A 7,638-nucleotide genomic window follows, 5' to 3' on the forward strand; every position below is an offset into this window, starting at 1 on the left:
AGGGGGTGGAAAACAACTCTCTCTAAGGAAGTCGGCATATTTTCATGAGAGTGCCCATTAACAACAACTTTCCGCACTTTCTTCTTGGCATGAGTATTTTTTGCCAACATGTGGAAGAAGGGGTGGAGGGAGAGGGGGGGCCGCCCTTAAAGAAAAAAAATAAAAATTTTTAATTGCGGCATGTATTTTTTAGATTTGAATTTACTTAGCCCAAACTGGATTCAGAAGTTGGACTGTCGGCCCGCCCTTAAAAAAAATCCTGACTCCGCCCAAAAATTAGTATTGTTGTCACCGCCATTAAGCCAAAATGCTCTTGACTTCCGATTCCAAAAGATTTCTTCCTCAAGTTCCTTTCTCACCATCTTTCATACTCAAAGTCCTTGCAAAGAGGATTTCTCTCCAATTCAGATTGCAAACTTCTGTTCTTAAGATCAAGGCTGCCATAACCGGAGCTGTTGCAAGTGACCAAACTTCTTCTCGTTAGCAAACATTTGTGTCAAGAATACTTTGGGGGTGTTTGTCGGCCGGCGCCAATGGATGGCGGTGGCCGGTGGATGGACCAGCAGCGCCGCCATAAAGTGGGGGAGGGAAGAATTTCGTCATATAAATATAATAAAATACTAATAGATATAGTCTAAAAATTATATAAATGAGATGAAATGAAGATCATCACAAACAAAAGATGGACACATTATTTGATGCATTGCATGAAGCAGTGCGTTTAATCATGTCCGGTCGAGCCATTCCTGATTACACAAAACTTTAGAGGATTTCAACTACATATATGTGCAGATATATATATAGTTTAAACATACTTTTATCAATTTACACTTAATAATTCTCAAATATATCTAACTTAAAGCTCTGAATTAAATACAAAGTGTATTAAATTAACATTACATAATCACTGCCCATGCAAATTCTTAGTTCTTACCACCCACATCACATGTGCACATGATTTCTGACTTGTACAGTCACGCCACATGAAATATTAATAACTCCAAAACCAATGTCATGGTCATATACTCATATAATAGTATAATAGTGAAGGTAAATTATTTAGAGAGAGAGAGAGAGGGAGACTGACGTTCGACCTTTTGGTGGATGGAGACGTTTTGTTTGGATGCTTGCCATTCATTTCTCCTTTTTGCTGACAGCAACCGATGGCAACCCCGCCAGCAAATCCCCAGAAGTTTTCTGACCTTTTTCTTTTACCGTGATAATGACGCTCTGAGTGGTATTTGGACTGGATTTAGATTTGGATCTAGATCCGTTTCAGGCAGCGTCAGCTACTCCGATCCAAACCTGACAATAAAATTAATTTACTGAAATGTTTAACGACGAAGTTTTCTTGGATTATTATGTATCAGAGCCTTTTTGGTGCACTAAAATCATGCTTTGACTTGGTCTATCTATCAAGTCGAGATCGAGCATACATTTATCAAGCTCGACTCGAGCTCGAACCGAGGAATCGAAGGATCAAGTCGAGCCCGAGCTGGCCAAGTTTGTGTTCAACCCTATAAAGAACATTGCATGTATACATATGATTATGCGGATTTACTACATAAATAACTTAATAAGTTGATTTTACCCCTTAATTAACCAAAAGAAAGTACAATTGAAACACAAAGAATCTATTTACATATGAAGTGAGGAAGGCCGTGAGAGTGTGGCCTTCTCGTTCCTTTAAAAATGGCAGACTGGGGCCTCGACTTCACGGCTCCAAGTTGATCTCGGACAGGGTCGGGGTGGTCCACACTGGGCCGCAAAAAGACAAAAAGAAAAAAAAACTGTATGGTTAACAGAAACCCAAAAAATTCATGTCCTTTTCTGAAATTATTGGCTCTCTTTGCCTGCAGCCTGCAGACGTCCACCTGACGAGACGAGTTGGAAAAAAAGAAAAAAAAAACACGAAAGGGCGATTTTAGAGAGAGAAAAGAGCCGGAGATTTCACGGGGTCGTCGGAAAAGGACGCGGGCTTTGGTAAAGGGGCCGACGTTGATTTGTCCGGGACGGGTTTCCGCAAAGGCACTGAAAGCGAAATGACGAAAGTGGGCCTGGACCCTCTGATGGTGGACAAATTTGTTCCCTCCGCCCGGTCGGGTCATCGTCGTGGCGTCACCGTGGGGTCTTGGAGGACTTAACGTCCGAGCTTTCGCTTCCGCTGATGATTGGCTCACGATGCCGAAGGGACCCGCGAAGGGGCGGTTTTGTCTTTTTTTTCCGGTGGCTGAATTCGTCGGTGAAATTGAAGGGAGTTGGCTGCGTAAAAAATTATCTTATCAGTACAAATTCGAGTCAAAAATGAAAATTTAATTTCAACAAATTTTTTACTTAAGCATGTTGAAATAAATACCAGTTCCAGTGAATACATTTATTAATTTTAAATACAAAGAATAAAAATTTGTTAGAAATTTAGAAATGCCAAAATACCATGTCAGCAAGAAAAATTTACCAAGAAGTGTGATACCTAAGTCGAAAGGTGCCTTTAGCAAAAGAAATGGGTATTCATCTCATTCACCTCAAATTATATAGTTGACAACAAATGATTTTGTTTTGATATGTAGAGAAAAAAAATTGTCATGCCAATAAAAGAGATTGCCAATTAAAAATGAAGGATTTTTTCTTGTTTTAGCAATATTAAAAAAAAAAAAAAGTCGCTTCAAACTCAATGAATGGCTGTCAGATGATGTTTTGTTCAAATTGAATTCAAATAATCAACATGTAAAACAAATGACGCTTCAAACTAAACATATGGTTCTCACATTCATTCAAATTCTTTGGCGTTGAATTCCAACTGTTCAAATTGAAGAATCCTTTATTTGAAATCACTCAAAAAAAAAAATGTCGATTGTAATTAGACAGGGTGGTGGTTTTTAAAACCAAGGGCTTACGTCATCACGATAAACCCTTGGACACTTTGGTCATTGGAAAATTCTTCTAAAGACAAGTAGTGACACATCAACTATGAAAGGGTAAAATGGTCATTTTATAGTTTTCAGGCATGGACTTACTATGTGTACACGTTTCTGTTGTGGACCATAGAAAAAGAATCATATTAAAAGGGCCAAAGTAAAAAAAAAAAAGTAAATAAAAAATTAAATATTGATAAAGGGCAGTTCAGTTATTTGATTATAATAAAAAATTTGTATTGTTGTTGGAAATTAAATATTTTTTTTTGGCAAGTTGACCCTCTGTGGATCCTTTCTGAGGCATTTATTTCGTTTCTTTAATGGCGATCGGATCTCCGTACTAAACATAAGTTCAAAAGTTTAATCAGTAAAATGAAAATAATTACAAAAAAGGGGAGGTCCAGGACTCGGGATCGTAATATTTAATTTCATTTAAGTGGTGGTAACTAAAAATAATTGCAGAAGGATCGCTGGTCCGTCAGAGACAGGTTGGCGAAACATGTCACACGTACGGGAAGATGAGCAAAATGCAAGAATCTGTGCTCCAAACATAAAATAAAAGAACTTTTTTACGAAAAGCTCCACTTTTCATAATAATTTTAGAATAGCCCTCAAGTTTCCGATCGTTTTGAAGACAGGCCTGCTTTTTTAGGGTGCTTTGATAGCTGAAGATATGATCTCACACTTTATATATATATATATATATATATATAGAGAGAGAGAGAGAGAGAGAGAACGCTTGTGCATTTCTTTTTAAAAGTAACCAAACTATACTTAAAAAATAGCATTTGCTTGATATATATATATATATATATATACGTAAGATTTTACAATTGTGCTATTGACTATCTTTTTCTCATTGCATGCTCACTATTAAAGATTTGATAAGGAAAAAAACAAATTTAGCTATTTAAATTCTTCCAACAATGAGATGACAATCAATAAGTCGAGTAGGTGGATTAATTCAAGTAACAAAGGTTGGATTGATTTCCTTTTGGATGTATTCATTTCCCGAATAAATATATGAACCATTATAATATATTAGCATCATGATACCACCTGGTGTGTAAAAAAAAATGAACAAAAGAAAATAAACTAAACGGGGAGATTTGGTAGCACTTAAAACTAATCCAAGGAATCATAATTATTGACAAATTTGAGAATACTTTTCATACACATATATAGGGATGTCGATATATTCGATTTGGATCACATATATCAGATTGAATCGTTTCGAACGGATATGACAAAAATAATATAAAATTGAGAAATCAGATCAGATTTAAATTTAAGAAATGACTTTTAATGAAATTCCGATTCCTTTTAAGAAAAAAAACTATTGGCTCTACCCTTTTGGTTATTAAGGTTGCATAGGATGCTTTATGTTGATCAATCATTTCATGAGTTCTGATTCTCTTCATTGAATTGTCTATTTTACTTTAGTATGGTCCAATAAGAGAACAACAACAATAATGGCAACTAAACTTAAGATGTAAGAGTTTAAACCCAACAAGAGTTTTTAACTCAGGTCATCCTTAATTTGTCATTAAAATACTAACTACAAAGTCTTCGATTTTTTACAATCAAACACAATCTTAAAGAATTGAGGTCGCGCTCGTAAAGTCAAAGTCTCCTTTCTTAAGGTCTTTTATCAATTTTTTTTAAAAATTACCATAATATTGCAATTAAATTATTGACAGCCACAATAAAAGGCTGTTAATTAAGTATGATCATAGTTGACCTGCATTAAAAAAGACAAGGAAGAAGAAGCATAAGAAAGGGAGGTGATGTAATGCAAGGCCTCAATAATGTGATACCTTAATCACATTCACCAGAGTATTAATATGTTTTATTCACCATGCAAGTAGATAGACATGAAATGCAACTGGTGCGCGGACTTTCTTAATCAAGCAACATGGAAAGATCATCGTCATATTATTCATCAACCAAGACTTATCTAGAAGAATTGACTTTGATCATAGTAGTTGTTTGATTGAACAAAAAACTATGTTTGTGTTCTATCTAAAATCAATATCCTATACAATAAAGGGTCGTTTAGCAGCAAGAACACACACTCAAAAAATGTCCAATGATTCTGTTTCAAATAGTCAAACACAGTGTTCCTTGAATCTATCTCAATATTTAGAACAGATTTATTAGATACTTCTGAGTATTATAGTTCTCTTGATTGATGCATACAGTTAGGTTGCATTTGGTATGCACACTGAATATGGTTTTCCAGCCACATGGGATTGAACATGTGGAACAAACACAGTGTGTACGCTGAGTAATTGTATTTAGGAGCCGCACGCAAACAGGGTCTGTGATACATAGGACCACAAAGAACAAGAATTCAATTACGTCTTATTCTGGACACACACAGGACCACAAAGAACAAGAATTGAATTCGTAGAACATCCTATTCTTGACATTTGTTTCCACGAACAACATTCATACAACCGTTCAAGGAGACCCCCTTTGAAGTCTCCACAAAGTTTTCCAATTCCTATACGATGCGGAAATTAGAAATGAATTCAGGATTACTACAACTCTGGATTTTCTATCCGAGGAATTACATCGTAAACTAAAGCTTTTTCAAACAACCTTCAAAATGTATAATGTTCTCCTTCTCTCTCTGGTTAAGTAATTGGTAGACCCAGGGGTGGAATCATAATTTTTTAATTAAAAAGACCGAATTAAAGTTTCTAAATTTTGACGTGAACCAAGATATGATTTTTCAAAATTTTTATATAAAATAAATAAATTTTTTTAAAATTTACATGTTTGTGGGCCCTACTTTGATTCTGTCTCTAGGTAGACCTGTCCGTATATATATATATATATATATATATACTCTCCTTTTTAGTTTAAAGCGGTAAGCAAACATGTGGAAAACTTGCCGTATTCAAGGACCTAAAACTTCTGCCATCCGGAAGAGAACATTCTGAATATTAGGCACGAATGCATAATTATCGACTTTAATTTTTTTTAATGCATAAACCTGTATTACTAGTGAAAGCACCAGATGTTAAAAAAACCCAATAAATGCTTTTTAAATTGTATGAATTTGCATGAACCACTTTCAAAGATTATAAAAAATTACTAAAAAAAAAAATAACGTATCAACATCTTCACTGTGGAAGGAAAAGAAGAAAGAATTTTTTGTTTTAAGAAATAAACAACTTGATCAAATTTTGGACGGTCCCACCGCTAGCACAGAAGAATGATAAAAAACACTTTGCCTCGTTGAGAAATTGAATAAAAGAAAAATAAATATCTACAGGAACGTCAACTGGTTGACAAAAATATCCTACCTGGAGTTGGAAATGACCGGAACATCCTCAAGAGAATAAGAGAAATGGTCAAGGGCATTTGGGTCATCAGAAGGAAAGAGGAGGGGTGGGGGCTTGAGATGGACGGAGGGGGGTGGCGGGGGCGGGGGGTTGGGGAAATTCGTCTCCCGCCTACCTGTGGGCCCGACGGATTGCCGGCAACCGGGAAAGCGGCGTGGTGGCGTGAAAATAAATGACGGCGTTTGCCAGATCACCACCCTCCTCCCCTCTCTCTACCTCTGCTCGCACATACACCAACGGTTCTCTCTCTCTCTCTCTTTCTCTGTCTTCTGTGTGGATCCCCGAATTCCATTTCCTTCTTCTTCTCCTTTCTTTGTGGATGTCATTCGTCTTTAAGGGCTTGGACAATAAGTTTCTAGGGTTTTTGCCAATTATTTGAGCTCTTGTTGCTGGTAAATCTCTCTCTCTCTCTCTCTCTCTCTCTCTCTAAGTGGTCTTGAATTAGTGTTCTTTTTGATGGAATTGTCCGTACTTTTGAGTTGCTAGTGTCCAAGTGGTTCAGGTTGTATGGTTTTTTTTACCTTTGGGTTTTTGGTTGTGGGGTGAGTGACTTCGTAGAAATTGGTTCCGGAGTGTGAGAGTGTGGAGTTCCTTGAGATTGGGCTTTTTGGTTTGTTTGGTCTACATAGAGTGTTTCTTGCGAAAAAAAAAGAGAGAGTTTTTAACGCTGCGTGTGTGTGTGTTCCTTTTTTGGGAGATACTATGGCGTTTTCTTCTAGTTGCATGGTTTTCTTTGTTTCCTTTTTTGTTTGCTGTCGAAGGTTTCTGATATGGATGCTTTTGGTGATTGCATCCTTGATTCGTTTGGCTTTGGTGTTGTAGGTGCCTCTTTTTGAAAATTTGTAGTGGTAAATTGCAATGAATATGCTTGTAGTTCCAGATTGAAGCTTTGGGGCTCTTCCTACCCTTTTTGCTTCTGTGTTGGTTCGTCGGTTTTTGTTGATTCGTTAGGATCTTTGATGATTAATCCGACCGATTTTTGGAAGAGGTTGGGCTTCGGTTTTTTATGTTTGAGAAAGGTGGGTGTAGATGTGATGAACTTACTTGGTTTGCCTTGCATCTTTGTGGTTATCTTCGCTTTACTTCCTTTTTCTCCCCCACCCTTTTTTCCTTTTGGTTTCTGGTTGTGGCGTGACTGAGTTCGTTGAAATTGGTTCCGGAGTGTGAGAGTGTGGGGTTCTTTGGGATTGGGTTTTTTGGTTTGTTTGATCTTCAAAGAGTATTCCTTGGAAAAAAAAAGTTCTTAAGGGTGTGCGTATTTTTTACTTTTTTTGGGAGATACCGTAGCGTTTAGGTTAGTTCCATAATTTTCTTTGTTTTACTTTTCGGTTGACTAGTATTGAAGGTTGCTGATATGGATGATTTTGGTGATT

Source organism: Nymphaea colorata, chromosome 2 (assembly GCF_008831285.2).
Source record: "Nymphaea colorata isolate Beijing-Zhang1983 chromosome 2, ASM883128v2, whole genome shotgun sequence".
Classification (NCBI taxonomy): domain Eukaryota; kingdom Viridiplantae; phylum Streptophyta; class Magnoliopsida; order Nymphaeales; family Nymphaeaceae; genus Nymphaea; species Nymphaea colorata.